The sequence below is a fragment of the Rhinolophus hipposideros genome (genome assembly GCF_964194185.1).
Source record: "Rhinolophus hipposideros genome assembly, chromosome: 23".
Taxonomy (NCBI): Eukaryota; Metazoa; Chordata; class Mammalia; order Chiroptera; family Rhinolophidae; genus Rhinolophus; species Rhinolophus hipposideros.
This window is the reverse complement of record NC_138069.1, coordinates 8,695,768-8,723,295: the sequence shown is the minus strand read 5'-3', so window position 1 is coordinate 8,723,295 and position 27,528 is coordinate 8,695,768. Positions and strand designations below refer to the sequence as shown.

General features: G+C 37.1%; 2 protein-coding genes across 8 annotated transcripts in view; both read right to left on the bottom strand.

Moving 5' to 3' along the window:
* The window catches only part of CDC42SE2 (CDC42 small effector 2), a 102,269-nt gene that overhangs the window by 46,430 nt on the left and 28,311 nt on the right, over positions 1-27,528 (bottom strand). For all 6 annotated transcript variants that reach the window (XM_081035458.1, XM_081035461.1, XM_081035456.1 and 3 more), the window contains exon 2: positions 14,886-14,969. The gene's annotated coding sequence lies outside the window, so the exon portion shown is untranslated. The remainder of the gene's footprint in view (positions 1-14,885; positions 14,970-27,528) is intronic.
* The window catches only part of LYRM7 (LYR motif containing 7), an 88,961-nt gene continuing 76,318 nt past the window's right edge, over positions 14,886-27,528 (bottom strand). For both annotated transcript variants that reach the window (XR_013992379.1, XR_013992380.1), the window contains one exon: positions 14,886-14,969. The gene's annotated coding sequence lies outside the window, so the exon portion shown is untranslated. The remainder of the gene's footprint in view (positions 14,970-27,528) is intronic.

Below are 27,528 nucleotides of genomic sequence, written 5' to 3'. Positions count from 1 at the left end.
TGCAATTCATGCTTCTCGGTCAGAACTGAAATCCCCTATCAATCCCTTGGGGATATGAAAGCCAACTGAACACAAACTGCAATCATTTATCTGGGTGTGGAACCAGGTAAGGTGGAGACCTGGCTTTGATACAGTGTTTCAGGTTCATCCCCAGAGAGGAAAAAGATCACTGTGACTTACATTTGATTCTCACCTTCTTTGTGACAATTGCTTTAGGACTTTTTCTTAACTTGGTATTTTCCCCCAAATAAATGAAGTATTTTTAGCTCCCACTGATTTTTTTTGGCTGGGAAAAACTTTTACAAGATTAATTTATATGACAACTGAACTATGTCATGTTCTTTAAAGAGTTCTCTTAGTTGTTTTAAATTTCTCCACCCCAACACTGCCACAAAAATTAACATCAAACTTATTATTAACATCAAACATCGTATTATCAACGAACTTAACGTCCCATTTCGAAGAAAGTAAGGCATGATTTGTTACTGGGTTATCAAGTTTCCTGTCAAGTCAAACATCAAACAGTATCAACCAAGTGTCTAGCACTTACACAAAATGTCCTCTAAATTTAAAATGGTTCAAAGATTTTGTGAAAGCAACTAATAACTAGAGAAAAAGCTTCTCTAAGAAGTACATACATAGATAGTATATTTTAAGTTCCAGATGGAGGTGATGAGCACAAACAAAAAAGTTTAAATTTTACGTAAATAGCATTTCTCACCATTAGTAACTTAAAAACAAACAATGACAATACCTGTGACAAATGTATGCCCATTGTGAAAGACTAACCAGACTATACAATTTATGTACAGCTTTTGAACTACCAATCTTATAAATTGTTTTTTCAACAGTTCTTTAGGTCTCTGTATGGTTGAATCCAAAGCTTAATATGATTTTCTGTTCTTAACGTATACAGTGAGGAGAAAAAGAAACTAATGTAGAAAAAAAGGCCTATGTAAAATTATATGAGGGTAGAGTGGGAAGTGGGGAAAAATCTTTCTGAAAGATTTCAACAAATACAGTGCTATATACCTAATTACAAATAAAAACAATCAAAATAAATTTATTACAAATAAAAACCACTGGAACCCTTATAAAATAAATAATGTGTAACTGAACTTCTAGTACTAAGAAGATAAAACTTACATTTTAAGCTTTGGACAAAAAAATTGATCTTCCTCACCCCCCAAAATTTTTATTTTTTTAATCTACAAATGTACAGAACTGTTTCTGGTTTAAAAAAAAAAAAAGAAGAAGAAGAAGAAGAAAGAAAAAAGAAAACAATCCTACAAGATATCATACTGAAACCTTCTAGGAATTTTACTCACAAGCTGCCTTTAGTCAGGATGAGTTTGTATTTCTCAAAAGAAAAATCACTAAACTCTTTAGTAAAACATACTATAGGCAAATTAAACTCATGGGCTCTCTTAAAACTTAATGTCTGCATGCTAAATAAAGTAATACAAAAATATAAGCAAAGGGCAAAACTTGCTGTTACCTGTATCTGTAAAAAAAGTTTTCTTATCAACACAATAAGTACATTTATATAATTTTTAAAAAACATGGTAAAATGACACTCTTAAAAGTTATTTGCACAGTTTAAATAATCTTCAAAATGTCTTGAAAACAATATTCAAATAAATCTGCTATTCTCCTTGTTTAGTTCATATATGAACTTTGTAAGAATAAGACGTAAGTTTCACTAAAATTAGAAAAATTAATTTGGAATTTGTATAAAATGACAAAGTTCTATTCTGCATTCTCAATCAACAAAGTATCCAGACAATGTGAAAGAGTTGAAAGGCCTTGAAAGCAGTAATAGACTTGACTATGAACCAGTTAGAATGGTAACAGGGCTGTGACAACTGTTAAAATGTTAAAAATAAATCTATATGGGATTCCAGTCAGTAGTTAAAAGCTACTGCCTTTTTTGGTTACTTAGAGAAAATAACTTAAGGAAAAAATACTTTTCTATCACCTTTTATCTTCCAGCCTCAGAATGAAATTTAATATATTTCTACAAATAGTGTTGGTTGTTTATATGTAAACATAAAAATAGGAATGATGTTTTAACATAGACTGTTTTATAGTATGATAATCTCAAAGATAATAATCGAATAAGTTCAATTAGAGGACAACACAAAAAACACAAAGTAAACAAATAGCTGTAGTGTTACATTATCAACTGAAGAATCTTCCATTGTTACATTAAACGTAAATGCAGTGCATCAGTGAGGAAATTGAAAGAACACACATATTTAGCTTCCTTTTTTTGTATTTCTTTTCTCAAATTATACCAGGTAATAAATAACATTCTCTGACACCACCTCGTAATTGGATAACAGAAACAAACTTCAGCATATATTTTCAATGCGAGAATTTACCACACATCTATGCATGTATACAAGTACATATTTGACAGATACTGTTCAGCAATTACTATGTACTAGGCCCTGGGAATAAGACAATGATCAAGAGGCAGTGATTCAAATAGAACCGAACAGTTTAAACATGTACTTATATTACTCGCTAACTAGGTGAAATATAAATTAGGGTCACCTGCTATCTCATTTGTCTACTGAAGAGGTAGGTAATTCGCTTTTGGGTTCCATTCAGTCAAGATCCAGGACTGACAAGGAGGGCTCAGCACCCAAGCAAGCCGATCTATGGTATATTCATAAACTACAGAAGAGGAAATCTTAGTATCTGTACCTGCTTCAGGCCCTGATGAAGGCAGATAAGACAAAAATTTCAATTATATAGATGATAACTGTAGGTTGCTTAAGACTCAATGAGAAGGTTAAGTTTCAGTTAAGGGGGGAAATGAATCACCAGAATATCCGCATATGTGGCAATGAAAACTGATACACTGCAATTGAACATATAAGGAATTCAACAAGTTAATGCTTCTGTGCCGTATCATATTTTCATTCTTTTTTGCAGAGAAAAATACAGTGACAAGAATCTCTTATTTGGACGTGCTGATGGAATGGTTTTTCCTACAACTATGGAAATCTCCACAACTCCATTTTCCAACAGGATGGGGCTGCCTCACTTCTCTCTCACATGGTCCAGGGGTACTGCAGTGAATCCCATCATGGTGCTAGACAAGGCATTCTGTTCAAAAATCTGAACTGCCACTGAAACAGTAACCACCCAAATTCCCAGCTATCACACCATACTATTTTAAGGTGGGATACCTAAAAAAGAAAACTACAGTTGGGACCACCTATTCCTGGAGGAACTGAAAGGCATTCAACCTGGCTGCCATTTCAACCATCAGCAATAACATGCTACAAAGGGTCTGGGACAAATTAGACTCCAGGACTGCCATGTGCTGTAACACACTGGAGGTGCCTACTGAGTGCGACAGAAGTTACTGTAGTTGTTTCTTTACAAATTATTCTACTTGTCCAATTTTGTGCAAATATGACTACTTGTTCAGGTATAATATAGATACTAAATAGGTTTTTTAAATGATTAAATCTTTGTGAATTACCTTGTAAAGTCAGAATCTTGAACAATATTGAGGGGAAAATGTTTTTAATGCAGTTTAAAACAGGATCTGCACTTACACATTTAAAGAAAAGCTTATAATATCAGAAAGCTTTGATAATGTTATGATCACTTCAGAAAAAGAAAATACTAATCAGTTATCAAAGAACATGGACTATTTCTGATCCATAAACAAATCATAGTGGGTCAAATGAGAAACTGAATATTCTTGGATTCTTTATTCTGTTTTGTATGAGATATACATACAGAGGGTGCCAAAAAACTGTGTATAGATTTTAAGAAAGGAAAAAACTATTAAAATTGTAATAATATATACCAATAACAAAAGATGAATGAATACAAATCATGTGTGTACATTTTTTTGGCACCCCAGTGCATGTGTGTGCATGTGTATATATACATATATATATATACAATACGTATGTATCTGTATACACACACACACACACACACACACACACACACACATAAATCAGTGACAGAAAATTTCCCTCGATTATAAAGAAAGGTCCAACTAAATTGTAAACCCCTGACAGGGGGGGAAAAAACATTAGTGTGCTAGTCACACATTACACTATGTACTTTGACAAATACTATCTCATTTAATTTTTACAATCCTAGGAGGTAAGATTTACCCTTTGGAAATGAGGAAACCATGACTCAGACACATTAAGTAACTTGAAGTCAGACCATTTTCTCTACATTGTTTTTTAAAGTCTAGTGTAATGCTACCTTAAATTACAATTATTTATGACATATTGATTCCTATAAACTCCATCAAGAAAGACTGAATTATTATTATCTTTTATAGCACTTGACATGGTGGCTTGTCCCAGTATTTGCAAAACCACAAACAAAAAACTTGATGAATTAAAATATACATAGTACTATGGAATACATGGAATTTGGCACTGGAAGACCTGTGTTCAAAACTAGATAATATCACTTTGAACTAAGTGGCATTAGTCTCTAATGTCTATAAAAAGTCTTCTCTTATGAGGATTATACCAACTTCGCAGGGTCAGTTTCTCTACCTCTGCGCTACTTTTTGGGCCAGGAAGTTCTTCTTACAGGGAGACTGTCCTGTTTGTTGTAGGGTAGTTAGCAGCATCCTTGGCTCCTAGCTAGTAAATGCCAGTAGCACCCCTCCCCACCAGTGGTGACAACTAAAAATGTCTCCAGTCATTTGTCAAATGGCCTCAGCAGAGTGGTTCCCCCCAACTGAGACCCATTGCTGAAGGGAAAGGTATTCTAAAAATGAACTGAAAAAGAACATGATTTCCCTCGATTCTAGAGAACCTCCTTTAGATGGGAGGAAATAAGGAAAAGATGCCCTGAGCCAAGCCTCGAACAACATTCTCCTAAAAGCAACAACCAGCAACACAAAATTCTAATAACCTTAAGTGGTATGTTAACGGTGGTCACAAGTTCTTGGTTATCCCTCCAAAGGAGAGACAAATTCCGACACTGAATTCAAGTGACCGTGGTGGCTCCCTTGACCAACAGAATAAAGCTGAAGTCATGTTTTGGAACTGGTGACATAAAAGAAAGCCTGTATCTTCTGCTCAGAAGTCCAATTATCCTAAGACTGCCACACTGGAAAGACCACACACACGGGCACACAGGTGAACCGTCCAGCCGAGCCTGGCCTTCCCTCCTGCTTAGCCAGAGCACCAGACGGGAATCAAGCTGCCAAGGATTCTCCAGTCCCGTCCACCCGCCAGCTGAATGCTACCCAGTGACCTTTGTTGCTGCCACACGTAAGAGAAGCACTGCCAAGACGTGCTCAAATTCCTGACCCTCAAAATTGAGAGATATAATAAACCACTAGTTGTTTTATACCACTAAGGTTTGAGGTAGTTTGTTTTTATCCCCTTTGTATATGTTTTGTATGAATATACTTTTCAATTAAAGATGTCATGTGCTTTAAAGGAAATCTTTGTACTGACACAAATGAGGTCATCCAGTTCCCAATCAAGATGACGAACTATCACAGGCTTCTGGTCCCTTCCTCCAAAATAAAGCCCTGGGGGAAAATGAAGTAAATCTGGATTCCAGGAACAGTACCAGCAAGAACAACAAAAAGAAACAAAAACTGATGAGGTTAAAGAAAACTGCACTGAACTTGGTTGAGAAGAAACTGGTGACCTACAGCCAGGGACAAAGGGCAGCAGAGGTAGGAGTTAAAAGACAGATTAGCTACAAGCTTCTGTGGTGGCCCCTGCCTTCCCCTCAACTGCCCTTTCACCACAGAAATGATCAGGAACAGCCTAGATGTCGTCAGCAGGACACAATCAGGACGGGTGCGGGGTGGACGGGGAAGCTCAGGAAAACAGGTAGACTAACTACCTACCCTGCTGGCATTCACTCTTCCCAGCCCTTCCCCCTAAAAAAAACAAAAACCTACAGGGTTGGTAGTGAATTACAACCTTGGGAAACGATCTCTTAGAGTAAGTATTACTTATATCTAAGAGTTTCAAACACAAACCCTGATCCGAAGCTGCCTGATGCAGGAGCAGCCAACAGAACTCAGCAGCAGGTCAGTGATGCCAAGTGGCTACCTGGCCTGAAACTCAGTCAAGCCTTCCCTCTCCCTAAAACCCACCTGGACTGACACAATCTGAGGTCTGGCTGTTGGCCATTCTTTAATATATATTATTAGATTAAGGGATAATGCCCCCTCCCCCAGGGGATCATTAGCTTACTAGTCAAAATAAGGAGCCATCTGGAGCATAAAACTACAGTAAAATAGAACCCACTAAACAGCTTACACCATCTGAAGCAGAATTACTGGATTGGACTATCCAGAAATGTACACCTGGAGTCCAAGGGGAGAGATTAGTACCATGAAGTCACAACAAGAAACCATGAGAAAGAATCAAGTGAAAATACTGAGTATGAAAAACAGACATCCAGATAATAGGAGTTCCAAAAGGAGGGAAAGAATAAAATATTTCAAGAGAAAAATTAACATTTCAAAAAAACAATGAGAATAATTTCCCCAGAACTATAGATAAAAGCCAAGATTTAAGGGTCCAAAGAGCTAAATAAAGTATAAGAATAAAACTCACTCAAGAAAATTTAAGAATACCGTGTAAATTGGTAGTACTTTCAGAAAGTGTTCAAAATTTTCAGACATGATGCATTAGTTTCACTTCTGGAAATACAAAAGTAATCCTATTAACCTAGAAGCAAAATACCTATATGCACAAAAATGTTTTATTGTAATACTTGTGATAGGAGGGAAAACCCAGGCACCACCTAAATAGCCAACAATGAGGGAATCATTAAATTATGTTCTGATCATGGATTACAGAACCACTGTCAGTGTTGGAAAAAGAGAATGTGTTTAACAAATTTTATTATTTGAGGGCATCTACAGAGGCCAACAACCATGAGAAATTTACATTAAAACTATAAGAAACATTTCATTTTTAAAATTAAAACTTAAAAACTTGTTTTTAAAAATCTGATAAACTTGGTACAAGCTGTGTTTTGTAAACATCTAGGTTTCACCAAGAACAGGCCAACAATAATTATATTTTAGATATAATTCATAGAAATATTAGCTTCAAGAGTATTTACATGATTTTTATACTGAAGGAGAATATAATGCTACTATTCTTATTGAGTGAGCAGCTTATGACAGCTTTTAGACTTTTTAAATAATAAAATATGGTGTGGAAATTTCAACATCCACTCTGCCAACGTAAGTACTGGTCCTATTTCTACTAAGTGCTTTATATTTTTATCAGTTTCATTAGCTCAGCTCCACATGAGACCACTGCCTGCCCTGATTTCTGGAATGTTGCCCCAATTCTTTTCTCCCAGGCCTTGTTGCCAGGGTTGCAGCTGCACAACCAATTCTTATTAAAATGTAAGTCTTTGAAATGAAGGTCTATGGAAAGGGCCATAAAGGATTTCATTATCTTTTCTCAAAACTCACAGTGAGGATTATACCCCCATCCTTCCCAAGCCAAACCACCACGTGCACCCTTTTTTACTTTATCTTGGGAATCAGGCAATATCAATAACTTGAAAAACTTCCTCAATTTTTAAAGGCTGTATTTGATTACATGGGTATAACTAGTTGATGGGAAGTTGTTTCTAATCTTTTACTGCTACAAACATGCTGCAAAAAATAATCTTGTATGTTCACACACGTGGAACATAAATCCAAACCTATAGGATTTATCTGTAGGATAAATTCCAAAAAGTGAAACTGATAGATCAAAGGGTTTGTACATTTAAAATTTTGATAGACATTTTAAATTCTGACAGACATTTTCCAAATCTCCTTCTAAGATAATATACCAACAGAAAGGAATGAGCTCAAAGGCCTGGTGACAGGCAAACTTGCACCTCAGAAAAGCACCCACCTAACAGCAGCCAGCTGATCCAGGCAGGCACATTTTAATCCCAGGCCTCCATCAGTCTCAAGGCTCTATGCCCAGAAATCCATTCTTATTCTATAGTTTTGGACTCAAACAGCTTTACTCATATCAGCATCACAGTTATGATTTTTTAACCAAATTACCTCAGCTGGCCTAAGACAATAATTGGGTGGATAAATCTCTAACTCTGGGAAAATACAGAAATCAATACAGAAATGATGAAGCAAATCAAAACCTACAGTATTAATACTTTTGTGCTATTAAATATATTTGCAGTAACTTATTATTATGGTATTTTATACTTTACTTATTAAGACATTTGAAAGCCATTGCTATGCTAAATTTATAAGTTTAATTTTTGGACTTCTAAGAATTATTTAAATTTTAGGAAGATTTGTTTGCTTTCCCAGTAAATCTGCCTTGTTAACTGTTTGAAATATTTGACAGAATTTGAGAAATGTAACTATAGCTTAGACTGTCTAAGAACATCAGTAATTAGGCATGAAAGTATTGGTCAATATTTAACAAGTAATATTTACTCTTTCCTATCTGGCATTAAAACCCATTGACAACATAGATAGCACAGAACTTTTAGTGAGTTTTATGGGTCAACCATTTTTTTTTCCCAAGTCAAGTTGTTGTCCTTTCAATCTTAGTTGTGGAGGGCGCAGCTCAGCTCCAGGTCCAGTTGCCATTGCTAATTGCAGGGGGCACAGCCCACCATCCCTTGCGGGAGTCAAACGGCAACCTTGTCGCTGAGAGGACGCCCTCCAACCAACTGAGCCATCCTGGAGCTCAGCGGCAGCTCAGTTCAAGGTGCCGTGTTCAATTTTAGTTGCAGGGGACGCTGCCCACCATCCCTTGTGGGACTCGAGGAATTGAACTGGCAACCTTGTGGTTGAGAGCCCACTGGCCCATGTGGGAATCCAACCGGCAGCCTTCGGAGTTAGGAGCATGGAGCTCTAACCTCCTGAGCCACCGGGCCGGCCAGGGTCAATCATTTTTAAAGAGAACTTCAGAAATAGAGAGATAACCACAGGAATATGGTCTTGGGTAGAAAATTTCTATCTCCACCTAAGGTCAACACATTTCATTTAATAATATTCCCTATAAGCATTTTTCAGTGAACATGTACAGCAGGTCTTCAAATAACATGGTTTATAGTTCAACATCATTTTGTTATATTGTTGATGAGGAAGAATAAAACAATTTCCAGCTGGGGCCACTGTGTGGAGTTTCTCTGAGTCCTCAGGTTTTCTCGCATATCCCAAGAATGTGCAAGGGGGGAGAATTAGCATGTCTACATCATGGGGGGTAAGGGGGAGAGGAGAGAGGGAGGGAGGGGGAGAGAGGGAGAGGGAGGGGGAGAGGGGGGGGGGCACCTGCGATGGAAGGGTGTCCTGTCCAGGGTGGGTTCCTGCCTTGCGCCCTGAGCTGCCAGGACAGGCTCCATCCATGACCATCCATGACCCTGAACTGGAAGAAGTGGGTTAGAAAATAATGATCTTGTGTTTTTGTTTTTGTGTGTGTTTTTTTGGGGGGGTGGAATATTGGGGAACAGAGTGTTTCTCCAGGGCCCATCAGCTCTAAGTCATTGTCCTTCAGTCTAGTTGTGGAGGGCGCAGCTCACTGGCCCATGTGGGAATCGAACCGGCAACCCTGTTGTTCAGAGCTCGCACTCTAACCAACTGAGACATCCAGCCACCCTGATCTTGTTTTTATTATTCTTTCTTAAATGTATGTATAGCTCACATTTATTTCAATGTTTACTATTTAAAGTATTTTGGGTCTTTATTTAGAAGTTTGGTGATGTTTGTGTGACCACAATTATGCCACAGGAACGTAGCCCTTGTTCATATCAATTAGCTTGTGGTAAAACTGGTTTGTTATACATCATGTCGCTTAAAGTCACAGTTTCCAAGTACCAATCGACAACATTAAGTGAGGACTTACTGTATATTAAAGGCATTCACATTACTTGATGGTAATAAATGAAAATAGGTATCTTGACTGTGACTACTTCTTTTCAAAGAAGATGTAGCTCCTTCTTATAAAAGCACGTCTTCTGTCCATACAGCACAGAACAGGCAGACAATTTTCTCATGCTGCCCAGAAAACACTCCTTAATCAAAACAACAAAAGGGCCGTTCTTACGGTTTTTTTCATGGAAATCATGGACTTTACAGTGAGGACATACAGCAGCAGCTACAATAAGTCCCAGCTGCTGTGGGAGAGATGCTTACACGCCCTCCGATCATGGCTGAGAGGGCCCAACATTAAAGCCACCAAGTCTGCTCACATAAGCACAGCACAGCTCCTCACATGGTGATTATTTCCCGATATTTCTACCCTGAACTATTAACCAAATTAGTTTCCATTCCCTTAAACTGTAAGACTTTCAAAAATATTTTCTAGCTAGAAAGACAGATGTTTTGGATCATATTGCGAAAATTAAAAAGCTAATGCCAATTATTCTATTCCCTGCAAACCTCCCAAGCTCCTTCTTTATAGATATTTACAAGTTAGGGTGAAACTCAGAGCCATTCAGAGGCAATGTTTAAATGAATATCCCATTCTACCTGTGCATTTTAATAATTTTCTATAATGGGCACATTTCCTCATTCTCTCACATTTGGTAAAATTATTCCGCGCGCGCGCGTGTGTGTGTGTGTGTGTGTGTGTGTGTGTGTGTGTGTGTAATACCTAAACCCACTAGGTAGTAGCTGGCTGGTTGGTACCTACAGCAAGATGTTATCAAATCAGAATGGAAAACCGGTAGGATCAGAAATCAGCCACATGACCACGAAACTGGGAAAGTGTAACTTTTGATACTAAATGTTTTTTCTGGGTGTTTTCCATCTCTAAACTTTATATATAATATTTTCCTATCTCTAGCCAAGATGCCCCACTAATCAGATAATTTTAAAAATTAACTTTTGCAACATATACTCACTGAGTTCCTACTACATGCTAGGCCCATAAATATTTTGAAAATAATATATAAGTAATATATAAAATAAATAAATACTGTGTTTCCCCCAAAATAAGGCCAGGTCTTATATTAATTTTTGCTCCTAAAGACGTCTTAGGGCATATGTTCAGGGGATGTCATCCTGAAAAATCATGCTAGGACTTATTTTCCGGTTAGGTCTTATTTTGGGGGAAACACAATATAAGTAAACAAATTATGAAGTATAATAAACATCTTTTAAATGCATAAAAATGATTTCACCAGAGGTAAGAAGTTTACAGGCTAACAAAGATTAAAATTGAAGTGCAATATAAGTAGGTAGAAATAACTGAACAATTTTTAGTTTGTAGCAATTATGACACTGCAACAATTAACACTTTAATATCTGTCCTATGTAGATGTCAAAATAGAATTTTTAAAACTCTTAATAAAACAGAAGTAAATTGATCTCTTTTACATTTTATTTATAAAGAATACTAAAAGTCTGGCTTCATGCTCAATGGTTAAACATTATAAACGTTCTAATTAAGGAACTCATTCAGTGAACTATTAGATGCATTAAATAATGGACAAGACAAGATGCCCCCTGTCATTACAATGTCCTAGAAGTTCTGGCCAACACGAGCTATGAAATCTGGACAGGATAAAGCAAATCACGCGTAGTTACCGGGAAGGACAGCATTCATAGAGAAGCCAAGTGACTCGAATGTAGGACTAGTGGAAACATCAGTGAAGGCGTTAAGGTAGCTGACTAAACTTAGAGAAATTATCTCCCTAAATTAACAGTGAACAGACGAGCTGAAGTGGTACAATTAGTGCAGCACAATGAAGAGGCACTGCAGCAGGCTCAAGGGTACAGACAGCCATAGAGACACGGCAAGAATAACCTCTACTGCTTCCCAGCTGCATAAACCTTGATAAAGTCTCCTAATGTCTCTAAATTTTCCCAAGTATAAAAATGAATACAATTTATTAAACAGTTAAGATAAATGCTGAAAAGTATACAGCCTGGCACTTAGCAGTTCAACTAATGTAAGGCATTATTATTTGCACTAAGAAGAGAAAGCCACACTTGTCCCTTCCTTAAGTAAAAAGAGGTGCTATATTAAATATACGGTAAATGTACATTAGCCTTCCTAAAATCCAAAGAATACTGAAATTCCAAAACATATCTGGCCCCAAGATTTTGAATAAGGAATTGTGGTCCTGTACCTTTGTAATGCCTCCTTAGGGAAAAAAAAAAGATTAATAATAACTTACATTATTAAGTCAGCCAGATTCCAGGTTCCCCACAATTGTTTTATACTAGAGATATCAAGGGTTCAAGGAGTCTCCACCAAAGAGCTAATCACTACAGATGGTAGGTAGTCCTTTCCTCAGTAAGAACCTACATTCACTAGTAGGATTATCCACACGTCAGCCTCTTCCAATTAATAATAAACTCCATTAGCAATAGCATGGAGTATGTATTTGCTTACCAGCTTAACTCTTGTACTTTATACTCAAATTCTTGAATAAGTTGACGAACGAACTATTACTAATACATCATCTGACACCTCGCAAACTTGCCCAATTCTCAATTCAAGTTTCAGTAAGTCCCTTGAGTTATCACTATGTAGAGTTGAATGGTGATAGCAAGAATGTATCAGTTTGGCTGTTTTCATGTACATGCAACATAGAATCCAAAGCCAACTGGATTAAATAAGAAATTTACTGGCTCATGTAACTAAAAGTCTAGAGAGGTATAGTATCCTCGGGAAGGCTTGACAGAGCAGCTCAACTGACCTGACCGGGGTGTGGCTTTTCTCTGCTCTCTTCCTCCAGTGTTGGCTTCTTAGCCAAATGGCTTTTCTTTTACGGTCAGATCAATGCCAGGAATTTAATGAATGTACATTTTCAGGCTGAAATTCAGCAAAAAAAAAAAAAAAAGTGCCTTCATCCTAGAATTTCTAGCAAATGGCCCAAGACAATTCTGATTCATCTGGCTTAGATAGCCTGCCTGCCAGGGCTGCCTTAGGTTAGGTTAAGACACATGTGCCATTCCTACACACTCCTCATAAGACATCTTAAAGCACACTGAAGCTGACCGTAGTGATTCAAACCTCATATTACTAAATAATGGTATTACTGAATTAAAACTGATGAGTCAAACATATCATACAGCTTTCTTCTTAAAAAGACATTCCCCCAGGTTTTAATCACAACCTATCAAGGAAAAAGAAAGTACATTCTTCCCTGAATTGAAATCACTTTTAGAAAGATTCAGAATATGTTACCAGATTACAACACAGGTTTATGATTTTCCTTAACATAACCGAAAGCAACACCATAGATTTCCAGGAAGAAAAGGAGGTTCTTATCCCACTTTTTGAAGAGTATAATAGCAGAATTTAAAGAAAAGATAGAAGAGTACAGGATATCCTGAGTTAGGCAAAAAGAAAAAAAGATTTTGTTTCATAGAGCTTTAAAATAGAAGTAAATAATCCATCCTGTGACTCAAGGCTCCTCTTAGATACTAGACTCACCCCACTTTCATGCCTCCCCTTCCCACACACACACAATTAGGTCCAAACAGAGCACAGATGCACTTTTGGGAGTTTTTGTGAATGTACATTCCAAAGCCAAACAAATTATTCCTGACTATGTTTCTCACTATCCATGTCCCTCATTTCTATAATTAGCACCGAAAATAGAAAGTAAACTATTCTGTTTTTTATAACCAAGAAAGTAAAATTTATTAGCTGGAAAGCCAATACTCAAATATGTAGGACTGAGGCTGATTTTCATGTTAAAGTTGAACAAAAACAAAAGGCAAAATCTAAGCAGCATTTTAAGAGTACATCTAACCACTTGAAAATGTGTCACACACCAGTCATCTTAAGTCAAAAGCCAAACTTCATAATCCTAGAGGGAAGCAGTGTGGTTAAAGAAAAACATGTGAATTAAAGAAAAATCTCTATAATTACTCAATTCTGTGGGTTGGTTTTCCAAATACTCTGCTGTTCAAATAATTCAATTCAGTAAAGAGGCACTGATGGCTTCATTAACGAGACAGTGCTAGCATTCGACACAGTAAGGATATACACGTAGCCCATGACTTTGCAATAACCACAAACATACATTACCGGACAGCACAGAACACAATCAAGTAGAAGTGCTTGGGACACTGAGCGACAGTGGGTAATCAGAAAGGGGAGAAAGCAAAAGAATCAGGATGATTTCCACAGCAAGTACCAGAATATGTGGGGCAAAACTGCTTAAACAATAAGGAAATTTGTTATCCCCCATAAGGAATCCACAGTTCGGGTGGTTCTAGGCATAGCATACGAGGCTCCAGGTCTCTGTCTCCACAATTCTCTTGCCTCTGTCCTTTAAGTAAGGACATCACCTACAGACCAGTGGCCAAGGATGGCTACAGCAGTTACAGGTGCCACATCCGATAAGACAAGCTCTAGGGAGAAGAGGGACCATCTCTTTTCTTCTTACTCGAAAGCAAGAAAACCTTTCCCTTTTATTTCTCATTGGCCAAAACTGGATCTCATACCCATTCCTAAAACAATCACTTCCAAAGGCAATGATACCTAACATAACCAAGATCAGAACAGATGCTGGTAACTCTCACAGCCATCACTTCAGTGTTGGCGGACTATTCCAAGGACAAGCCATGGAGGATAGGATAATTTGGACTGGAGAAGAAATAAAAAATAAAAATAGAAGCAAAGAAGGGATGTGCCTGACCAAACAAGAAAGTGAAACTGCAACCATACATGAAATACTCTGTTAGGGACAAAGAATTCTCTTAAACTGGACAGTCGTCATTCTCATACAAAAATTAACTTGCTATTCAACAACAGTCAGTAAGTGCTAAGAATGTAGAAACAGTCCTCTGTAAGGAAAGGATGAAGGTTGTCAGCGGGGATGTGCAGAATCACCACTCCTGTCAATAGAGCCACCCATTCAGCTATCTTTGGGTTGAAAACATTCCATATTAACAGCAGACTCACTGTCAGTAGTTGTTCCTTGAAGGTTTCTTCTCACTTGGGTCTGAGGTTTCACTCAAAACTCCACACACTTACAATTGGTCCTATCTGCAAATGAAAGCATACAATTAGGAGGCAAAAAGCTGGAGGGAGCAATTCCCCCCCTCGCCTGTATGTAATTAACTGATTCATCTGAAAACTGAATTTAAAAACACCAGATTCACTAAGCACCATGTTCCAACTGAGTGACGTGAATGCCAAAGGTTGTCTGTCATGTGCTAATCACATAGTCTCCACCCTTTCCCCATCATATAAATTTATGGTACCGTCCACAGTCTACCAGGTGTAACTCTTACCAAAGGTTGCCTACTGGGCAGAATCCAACGCAAACATTTGTTTAGTGGATGCACAGGCCGGCCTCCACAGTATATTAAAGGATAGCTGCCTAGATTTACACATCAGAAGATTTAACATAAAAATCAGGATTTCTGGTGTCTTTTGAAAAAAATCAGAAGACTGGGCAATAGTGGACCCACATGCCCACGATAACAATCTGAGGGAGTTGATTGGCAGCTGATCCTTCGGAAGGTGGTGGGCTTTGCAGTTCTCCACAGATGTCATCACTCTCTTTTATAACCCAGCTCACAGTCATCTGTCTGGATGGACCCTGTTGGCATCTGAGCTTGCAAACTCTTCTATTTATTGATAACAGGTCACAGGGAACATTTATTACTATCAAAGCCAAGCATGTTTTTGTCTTGAGCATACAAAAGAGCATATGATAATGCAGTGGCTTTGGAGTCAGAGAGCCCTAGGTTTGAGCTCTAATTTTGCATATGACCAGGTGTGGGACCTGAGGCCTGTTTTTAAACTAAGATATATTTCTTCACTTACAAGCCTCCAAACAAACATTTAAGTACTTAACACAGTTAATAAACAACAGGCCTAAAATCTATCATGTCCAAACTGAATTGATAATCCCAAATTCACTGCTTCCTCAGACTTCCTCATGTCAGTAAATCACACTACAGTCCACACCAAAGCCTCAAACCCCGGAGTCCTTACCATACACTCTCCCTCATCCTCCCCAAACCATCACCAAGGCATCTGATTTTCTCTCTAAAATATATAATTTGCATGGACTCTTAGAATCCCATAAAACCATAAAAACAAACAGCAATTCTTCCCTCAGAGTTAATTACTTTCCCAAAATTGCTACACATTCCCACTTACAAGGTACTGATCCATTACATTTTTGTAAGCTTACACATTTCGTCAAATCTAAACTGAAAATGAACTTGGGCACTATGATCAATCTGAAAGTGAAATTAAGACAAAGACAACTAGAACTAATAAGTGAGTATAGAGAAGTTGTAGGATTTACAAGATCAATATCCAAAAACAATTTCATTGTTCAGAGAATAATCAAAACTGAAATTTAAAATAATGTTATTTACAGTGTCATCAGTAAATATGAAATAATCAGGAATAAATTATCAATTGACGTACAAACACTACATTCAAAAATCAGTGGATTCAATAATAGGTCAATTCTCCTCAATTTGACCAATAGATTCATTGCATTTCTAACCAAAATCCCAGCAGTTTTTGTAGAGTTGAAAAGTTGATTCTAAAATTCATATGGAAATGCCTGAGTTAAAATAGCCAAAACTTCGAAGAATACTATTGTCAGTCTCATACTACTTCACTTCAAGATTTGTTTTAAAGTTAGGACAATCAAGACATGTGATGCTGGTATAAAGAGAGACAAACAGATTAACAAAACAAAACTGAGAGTCCAGAACTAGCCCTGTACATACCGTGTTTCCCCGAAAATAAGACGTAGCCGGACAATCAGCTCTAATGCGTCTTTTGGAGCAAAAATTAATATAAGACTGGGTCTTATACAATATAAAAATATAATATAATGCAATATAATATAATACCAGGTCTTATATTAATTTTTGCTCCAAAAGACGCATTAGAGCTGATTGTCCGGCTAGGTCTTATTTTCAGGGAAACATGGCAGTTGGTCAACTGATTTTCCACAAAGGTGCAAAGGCAATTCAGTGGGAAAAGGATAGCCTTTTTTATATTACTTTTTTATTATTAATTTCTAATATTGAACAAAACAATATTAGACATTTACACCCCTCAGAAAGTGATAGCCAACAAGTCTGCTACCCCTCTGACACCATACATAGCTGTTACAATACCATTGACTATATTCCTTATGCTGAACTTACTTCACATCCCGTGAGTATATATTTATTTTTAATTATTATTGACATTTAAAATACTATTTTATATTAGTTTTAGGTGTACAGCGCAGTGGCCAGGCATCTATACAACTTAAGAAATAATTCCATCAAGTCCAGCACCATCAGACACCAGACACAGTTTTATAACATTATTGACTATATACCCCATACTGTACTTTACATCCCTGTGACTATTTTGTAACTACCAATTTGTGCTTCCTATTTCCTTCACCTTTCTCACTCAGTCCCCAACGCCCCCTCCCATCTAGCAACCATCAGTTTGTTCTGTGTCTATGAGTCTATTTTTGATTTTTCTGTTTGTTTATTCTGTTCTTTAGATTCCACATATAAGTGAGATCATATAGTATTTATCTTTCTCAGCAAATGCAGCTGGAATGATTGGATATCCATACCTCATACCATATACAAAAATTAACTCAAAATGGATCATCGACCTCAAGTTAAAACCTAAAGCTAGACAACTTCGGGAAGAAAACTTTAGGGGAAAATTTTCGTGTCCTTGCCTCTAAGATTACTTAGATACAACACAAAAACCTAATACATAAAGGACAAAAGTGATAAATAGGACTTCATTAAAATTACTAATTTCTACTATTTGCAAGACACTGTTAATAGAATGAAAGCCATATATTGGAAGAAAATATTTGCAAATCACGTTATCTGAAAATGGATTTGTATCCAGAATACAGAAAGAACTCTCAAAACTCAAAAATGGAAAACCCAATTTAAAACAGAGGCAAATAATCTGAACACACTCTTCACCAATGATATGTACACAGCAAATAAGCACATGAAAATATGCACAGCATCACTATTCATTAGGAAAATGCAAGTGTTAGCAAGGGTCTGGAGCAACTGGAATTCTCTTATGTTACTGGTGGTGAAAACGTGAAATGGTAAAACCACGTTAGAATACAGTTTGGCAGTTTCTTTAAAAATTAAACACATACCTACATACAACCCAGCCATTCCATTTCTAGATATGAATCTAAGAGACATGAAAGTGTATGTTCACAAAAGACTGTTTATAGCAGCTTTATTTGTAATTGCCAACTGGAAACAACCCAATATCCATCATCAGGTGGTGAATACAGCAATCTCCCCCTTATCCATGGGGGCTACCTTCCAAGCCCCCCAGTGGATACCTGAAACCACAGACAGGACCGAACACTATATGTCCTGTTCTTTCCAATACATATATACCTATGATAAAGTTTAATTTGTACATCAGGCACAGTTAAGAGATTAACAACAGTAACTAATAATAGAATACAATTATAACAATATACATAATAAAAGTTACGTAAATGTGGCATTAAGTAAAATAAGAGTCACTTGAACACAGCACTGCAATACTGCAACAGTCAATCTGACAACCAGATGGCTACTAAGTGACTAACAGGAGAGTAGCATATACTGGGTGAATACTGTGGACAAAGGGATGATTCATTTCCCGGGCGGGATGGGGGTGGGGGAGGCGGCATGAGATTTCATACTACTCAGCATAGAGCCCAACTGAAAAGTTATAAATTGTTTATTGCTAAAATTTTGCATTTAAGATTTCTGGACCATGTTTGACCGACCGCAGGTAACAGAAACCACAGAAAGCGAAACCACAATAAAGGGCACTACAGTACAACCAGCCATTCAGTATATTCTACTTGCAATAAAAAATAATACACTCATCAACACGGATGAATCTCAAAATTATGCTCATAAGCCACACCAAGAGCATACACTGTAGAACCCATTTATATAAATTTCTACAATCTCTAGTGATAGAAAGCAGTTCAGCTGATTGCCTGGGGATACAGGTGGATGGGCAAAAGGCCTACAATGGTTGAAACTTTTGGAGGAGAGAAATATTATATTTTCATTATCTTGAGTGTGGTGATATATATGACAAAATTTATCAAACTGAACACTTTAAATAGGTGTGGTTAATTTTAAATTTAAATTTAAATAGGCAAAGTAATTAATTGCATGTTAATATTTGGTAACAAGACTGATTAATATGAAAAGCAGGACCCTTTCAATATACTGAGTTTGAAAATCACGGCTACAATCTTCCTCTTCAGAAAACAACTCTTTCGTAAGTGTAATATCTCAATGCAAAGGACTAAAAACTTAATTACTGATCACAAAGAAAACATACGTATGCCAAAAATAGCACTCTAACCTAGTATCATTTGGCATGGGCACAAAAGGAAATTTGGTGTATTTCTACATTTACTCATTCAATTATAGTTCACAAAGTATTTCAGTCTTTCATTACACTTGATAAGAATTAGATAAAAAGTACTAAGCTGATGAAAAGACATTTTAATGTAATCACTCAATTAGCATTCATCTGGGTATCACTATTCTGTGATAATGTACTTGAAATTCTGTACTTCAAATTCTGCTTAGAATTAATGAGAAGTCATAAAATTAGATGCAGTTAAATACTGGCATGGCTTTTTGTACCATATTAAATGCCACCTCTATTCCCATCTGCTAAACCTCATGAGAGGTTTAGCAAACTGTATTATTTCCTTAGCTGAATTTAACCATTAAATTTTATTTTATATAATATCAAGTGTGTACTCCCATTTCTACCCAGAGACTTCTACTCTACAAGTTAATCAGTCTCAGTCCACCATATTAAAAACAAACAAACAAACAAACAAACAAAGCTGCATCTTTAAAGAAATGAGATAACAGTGCTACCTTTGAATACTTTTAGGGCAGTCAGAGGGTAATTGCACTAGTTCTGCACCACCCCAAAGGGCAAAATGAGAGTGAATTACTGGAGGCTATATTATAATATGTTCCACATATTAGAACATCTTTCTGAGCCACTGTTGCCTAAAGGTGCAATGTCCCATCAGGGGGTTCCTATCACCAGCGGTCACGATATTAGGACAGTATTTCAAAAGTTCCAGAAATTGTTGATTTTGACCAACTTTATGATTCCTTCCAATGTTCACGTCCTCTTATGAATTTAAGAATGAAATCCATGTTTAAGTACCCAAATCCATTGCAATTTAAAAGTGTTAAATTTAAGCTGACCAAACTATAAAAAGCTAAACTCCTAAGTCTTACACTAATATTTTGTTTAGATTCCATTTTTCCCCAATAGACGGTAACTTAAATGATCAGACCTTGACCCTATTACTCTGATGTTGAATGAAAAATATGTGCTAAATACATGTCCCATTTCCTTACTCACTTAATGTCAAACACCAATTCTTTTTATTCATCCAAAGAAATAGAGATCTGGTGGGGACAAACAAAGATCTATAAGAAATTTAGTCCAATTTCCTCATTTTACAGACTCAAAAAGGTAAAGAAATTTACCCCAAATCTCGTAACTAATCACTATGTCAGCACTACAATAAACCACTGCCATTTATTTCCTCCATAAGTACACTGTAAAGAAATGCATATAACCATTCACTTACACAGTTAAAGTGAAAAGTTATCTGGGTAATAATGCCAAAGGCAGTGGTGACACTGTTACATTCAAAACATTTTGTTTTGCCTTTTGCTATTGTTTGCTGGTGCTGTTAACGTCCCTAGACCCTAAAATGTGCAGGATGTAACAGGATTATAGAAATGGATACAGGTGAGAGTGTACTGCTAGAGTTTCAGAATCTGGTGGGAAGGGCTGATATGCCTTAATAAGAAATAGAAAAGGGAATAAAGGTAATAAAGACGGTGGGAATGCAACACGGCACAACCACTTTGGAAACAGTGTGGCAATTTTCTTATGAAGGCATGTACACACTTTCCAGGAAGAGTGAAATGGTTGGCCTCTCTACCTTGTTCAAGCCTTCGTTCTCTCCAGAGCCTACAGGCTAATAGCTTACAAAAACAGCCCCTTCCATTTTCCCCTTTCCCCCGACCTAAAAGAAGCCTGAACTCTACTTTCTTAAGATGGATTTGAGGAGCTACTAGGTCTCCCATCTCCTCGGCTGGTGCCTTCTCAATCAATAAATCTGTCCTTACCCCAAACTCTGACATTTTGAGTTTTGGCTTTTTGAAGCATCAAGCACATGGGCTTCAGGCTGCCAGCAGAAATCCAAACAAACCCAATCCCAAGAGCAATGAAAACATACGAGTCTGTCCACACAAGGAACCTGGGCTGGAGCAGGCGGTTCAGAAAACAGGCTCCTGAGTACAACTGTCAGAGTCTGAATTCTTGTTCTGCTACTTACTAGATATGTTGACTTTGGGAGAGTTACTCACCGTGCCTCACCTTCCTAAACTGTAAAACAGAAATAATTCATAAAGTTATCGTGAGGTTAAAGTTATCGTGAGGTTTACATTAAGTTAATACATGTAAAAGGCCTAGAACATGGTCTGGCACAAAGTAAGCCGTCGGAAGTATGGAGATCAGAAGGGGAACTCAGTTTGATATACGATAGATTATGCTACTAATTTCTTAATAACATTCAGAGAACATTTTAAAATACATATACATACCCAGAACAATTGCAGTACAATGTAGTGTTTAAGAGTTTCCCTGGATTTGGTTCATGATCAGTAGTAGGCTATTCTGCTTCCAATTCAGACTGCCATGGAGAATTGCACACAAGATATTTTACCATCCTGAGATTTGGTTTCATCAACTCTAAATGAAAACTATGTCACTTAGCTCAAAGGGTTATTTTGAGAATGTAATAAGATGTATAAAGTGTTTACTTAATACAATGCTTGGCACATGGTAGTTAAAAATCAGTACTATTTTATTATACTCTTAGTTAAATAAGTACATTATAACTAGAGTGACTATTCATCCTTATTTGCTTGTGATAGTCCCAGTTTATGCATATGTTCACAATGTAATTATTAATAATAGCCATTCCCCTTCCTACCGTGTTTCCCTGAAAATAAGACCTAGCCGGACCATCGGCAAAATGCTTTTGGAGCAAAATGCTCCAAAAGACTCGTTAGAGCTGATGGTCCAGCTAGGTCTTATTTTCAGGGAAATATGGTGTCTCAATATGTCCTAGGTTGGATGACAAATGATACGGTCACCCTAATTTACAACTGAAATACTTTCAAATTTTGTATTTAGTTTTTAACCATTTAAATATTCTCTTCTTCCCTTTTTAGTAACATTACGTCTTTGCTACAACTCACCATCCTCCTTTTCCAAACACACACACACACACACACTCTCTCCTTATCTCCTTTATCCATGTGTGTGGTGACGTTGATGCTTCAAATCCAGGTTCCTCCAGTGGTCCCATAATCCTCAGCAATGTCATGTTTTCCAAACCAATTCTTTCTTAAATTCTTATCTGTTCCTTTACTCTGAATTCCACAATAAAACCTAGTGACCTAAAAACACTAACACCAATAATGGATTAAAATTTTAGGTCTCTTCAGGAATATATACACTTTAACAGGGAACTCCTAGAAAGATAACGAATGCCTTAACTCAAAAGTAGAGAGTCTCTAATAACATGAGTGCCGGACACTGTGACAGTTGAGTAGGAAAGATCATTACAGAGCCATTTTCACTCCACCAATCAATTCAGGTGGGTTTCTACTAAATGAATATATCAGAACAGACTTGATTTCCTCCCTTTTTGAAGGTTCCCAAATAATCCAGTCAAAAAGAGTACCAAAGGCTCTCAGCTCAAATATCAGATAATAGTTTAGGGGAGTTGTCCTAGCCTTCCTCTTTCACTCTACAAATCCTGCACCAGGTTATTTCCACCACTTCCCACATGCGTACTGATGTCAGCCAAATCTGCATTTCCAGCCAACGCTCCAGCTCCATCCCACAGCTCTCCAGCGAGGTGGATTCAGCTTCATCTCACACCTCCAGCTGCACACAGCACATCTCCGCGTGGATGGCTACCTACATCTCAAGCTTAACTCAACTCCACTTCTTACCCACAGCTCCTCTACTCCAATCCCATTCAATTTATTTACATTAAACTCTCATCTATACAGTTCCCCAAACCAACAAAGGTATTATCCTTGACTTCTACCTTTCCACCCCCACCCCACCCCCGGCCAAGTAACAATCAAATCCTATCAACTATTTTTCTTATCCGTCTGTTTCTTCCCAATCCCGGAGCCACTAGTCCAGGTCTGGTCCAGCACACCATCAGATTTAAGCGTTACCCCAACAGCTGCTCGCTCATCTGCTCGCCAATCTCAGCCTCTCCCATTCATTCCCATTTGAGCTAAAATGATCCTCCTAAAATGTCTCGTTGCGTTTTTTGTTTTTCTTTCCTAACTTAAAACTCCCTTTAATAACTGCTGTCCTCAGGAACAGTTCTGTTCTTTAACATAACTTCTAAGGGCCTTTATGATTTCAACCTCACTTACTGCTTCTTCCACTCAATGCCAAGTAATTGTGTCAACCATTCTTAATCTGTTTCTCAAAAACAAGAATGGGGGGGCTCTTGCTCCCCCCTTCCCATACCTTCCCCCCGCCACCCCCCCTCTCCCTCTCTCCTGCAGGGCATCACACTTGCTTTTGCCCTCTGCCTGCCACACTCTTCAGAACTCCACAGGGCCATCATCCCTCAGGAAGCCTTCCCGACCTCCCCAGTCCCTCCCCAGTCCGTGAGGCACTCTTCAAAAGGATCAGGTACCTTCCCCTCAGGGCACTTACATTGCCAAAGGTTATCGATCCTGGACACACCTCCAAATCATGTGGGGAACCCTAGGCCCAGAATTTCAGATTCAAAAGTTCAGGAATAGGGCATCGTTTTGAGTGCTGTATCTTAAGAGATATTAATAAGCCAGAATGTATCCAGAGAAGAGAAAGGAGGATGATGAGGAGTCTGAAAATTACGTCACATAAGATTTAAGGAAAGTAGAGATGGAGCCTAGCAAAAAGTACAGGAGGAAGATATGACAACTTTCAAATACCTGTAGGTCTCAGCATATCACACATGAAAGAGGAAACAGACTTATTGCCGGTTGTCAGAGGGTGGAATCCAAGTCACGAGGTAGAAGTTTCAGGAAGGTAATTTTTGGTTTAAATAAAGGAAGAACTGTCTAAAAGTATAACTGCCCAAAAGATGATGGGTTATCTAGAAAAGTGAACTCATAGTCACTAGAGGTTTTAAAGACCAAGAACACTAAAAAGATTCTTACATATGGGAGAATGTCAGACTAGAAAATAACTTGTCCAAATCAGTTCTAAGATTTTATGACACATAAATTCATAAAATATTTTAAACACGACTAGGTAGCAGCACGATTAAAGTAGCACAAATAAAACTTTTTAAAGCACCCTAATAAAAAGTATAACTTCATAAAATGTGAGATTTAACTGCTTGTTTTACAAAGAAATCAGAGGAATTATAAAAATCGCTAAATACATTACTTTTCCTATATTAATGAACTTTCCAAAGAAAAAATAATGTTTTCAATAAGATTAAAAGTAGGGAGACTCTCCTAATTTTTTACTTGACCTTGTATGAAAGCCAAAAAGAAACCTAAGAGCTAATTTGTCAATTTATTCAGATAGAATACTGATTTCTCAATGGGTAAAAATTATGTCAAAAAGGCTTATTGAAGATGTAATAACCTTTAAAGACTTTGTAGACCAACAAATATTTGGTTTCTGATTTATACATAAGGAAGAGAAAAAGGCTCAAGGGAGAATTTTAAAAGGTTCCCTAATGTTTTACAGAATTATAATGGCAATGGGTACAAAAAGAAAAATTACTGGGAAGAATATGTGGCAAAATATAAAAACTGTCCTCTCTGCTGCCATATTTGATTGTTTCTTGAGACTACATTAATCTGGAAAGAAGTCATTTTGCATGAGTGAGAACCATACTATATTTAACCCATCCCCTATAGGTGGATACTTAGGTTGCTGCCAATATTTATCTTTATCACAAATGATGCTGTAATGGCTATCTTTTCAGTCTTTTCATTGAGATCTTTCTTTGCCATCCCATCTGTAACTGCAATCTCCTGTCCTCTACCCTGGCAGTCCCATCTTGCGCCTATAATTTTTTTCTTCTCACAGCACTTTAAGTCATCTGGCATTCGATACTTCAGTCATTTATTGCTTGTCTTCACCAACTAGAATGTAGGGTCTATGAAAACACAGATTTTTGTCCCTTTAGTTTGCAGCTAAACATCTACCCTAGTACCTGAGTACTTGACACATATGCTAGTTCTCAGTATTTACTGAATAACTTGTTTTTATTTAATACTACAAAAGAAAAACATACGTACATGGTAATTAAGGGGTACAACGTATCTTCCCTCCAAGGCAAAATAAGTCATAGTTCTGAAACTGATCAGTCATTTATCCTCTTTGTCATGTATTAATTTTCTATATTATGTCAAATAAGATTGTTGCATTTTAATTTGGTCCAGATTTGATATAATCTGTGAACCCAGAAGTGTCTCAATTTAATCCAGCCTATTTGACCAAGGATAATGTTTCCCAGTCTCTCTGAATATTAACCCAAACAGTCAGCACCTAATGGAGTCTCGAAACCCTTGTATGCAGCGGCCCTCCTGCACTGACAGTGTCATTACCATGCAAGTTCTCCTACCAGCTGTGCAGGTTCAATCAGCACAAGAGTGACTCAGTGTGGTAGGATTTCTAGTAAACACAGAGGGCACTGAAATCTCAACTTCTTTTGAGAAAGTTGATACATGTTTAATTCGTCCCAATTGCTCTCATAAAGAGCTAAGATGTGGTTAGTTGGGTTGTTCTCTTGCAGAGGGGTCAGTCTGCATTTAAAGTGAAGTGGTCACTGACTAACTATTCCCTGGGAAGGAGAGGGGCTAATACGTTCTAGAAAAATAAAGAACAAAAGAGAAATAAATTCTTACTCATTTTCAGATTACTAAAATCTGACAAATTTGCAAATTGTACTATAAAAATATCTCTATGTTCAACTGCTCAAAATTCAAATTAACAAATATACATATACGGTGCCAAAAAAAAGTATACATGTTTTAAGAAAGGAAAAAAACTATTAAAATTGCAATACTCAATATATAGATAACAAAAGATGAATACAAGTCACGTTTGACTTCTGCAATTACAAGAGGTGCTCAAAGTGGTTACTATCAGCGTAATTTTAATAGTTTTTCTTTTCTTAAAATGTGTATACGTGTTTTTGGCAGTGTGTGTGTGTGTGTGTGTGTGTGTGTGTGTTATTCAGTATGAAGATCTCAATTTTAAAGATTAGTAATCAATGGTTTATTCCATGAGAACACAACACAATGGTGCCCTAACAACTTTAATCCCACCCACTTCTACATGTATACAACCTGGTCTGTTACCAGAGCCAAATAATCCCTAAATTTAGCAAAGGAATCATTAGGAAGGTTCATGGGTACTAGGTCAGGTTTGTTACAAAAACAGCACTTTGAAGGGTTCTTTGTGCTTACGAGCTGAATGGAAAAGATAAATGTATGAAATTTGCAAGGTAACTTAGATGTAAATGATGATCTTACATGTATTTTGAAATTGTATTTCTAAAAAAACGATAAGAATTTCTATTTTAAGACAGTTATGACCACAAAACAATAATTAGATATGAGAAAAATGGGTATGCTTGGACCACTTGTGAAGGCTTTCCCCACACCCAAGAGATTTTATACTGACCCATGTTTTCTTCTAATATTTCTAAGGTTTTCTTTTTTTATACTCAACTCTGGAGAATTGAGAATTTATCTTAGTATATATAGAGTGTGAAGTAGAGTTCAGTTTTCTTTTTCTCTAATTTTTGTATTTTGGCAGTCACTTTCATGGAGTTCTGATTGCTATGTTCATTGGTCTGTAGAGTACTATAAAAAAACCACACTGGTTTCATCGTAAAGGTCAGTTATATAGTTTGCCAAAACAAAGCTTTGAAGGCAAAATAAAAAGGTAAATCAGATAATTTACTTAAAACGATAAACATACAATACCAATTAAAGCAGAAGATAAGCAATTCCCCTAAACTCAAGGGTCTTCAACCCAGTGCAAGGTCTGATACTTTCCAGAAGGTACAGGTGTGGGAGGTTTTAAAGAAATCAATTTCCATAACTCCAACTTCCTCTTTTCTAAACTTGATGTGCCCAGGCATCATTCTTTTTCTACTTTCTTTCACAATAGTTCTTCTACGTTATAGAAGAAAGTCATACATCTTACTCATCACAAACCTTAATACGGTACTGCTTCCAGAAAACTCCAGTGCACCCAATGGAGAACCAGGAGAGATGAGGAAGAGTCTCCCTCCATCAAAACAAGAAATAATGAAAGAAACTGATGGCAAGACTCCTTGCCCAATCAATCAATCAATCAATCAACATCATTAGATTTAGAATTCAGAAGTGAAAGTAGCTGCCCAGTGATTGTTCAGTGCAGGTGTTGCCGCGTTTATTAGAACTGAAAATGTCAGACCGTTTCTGAC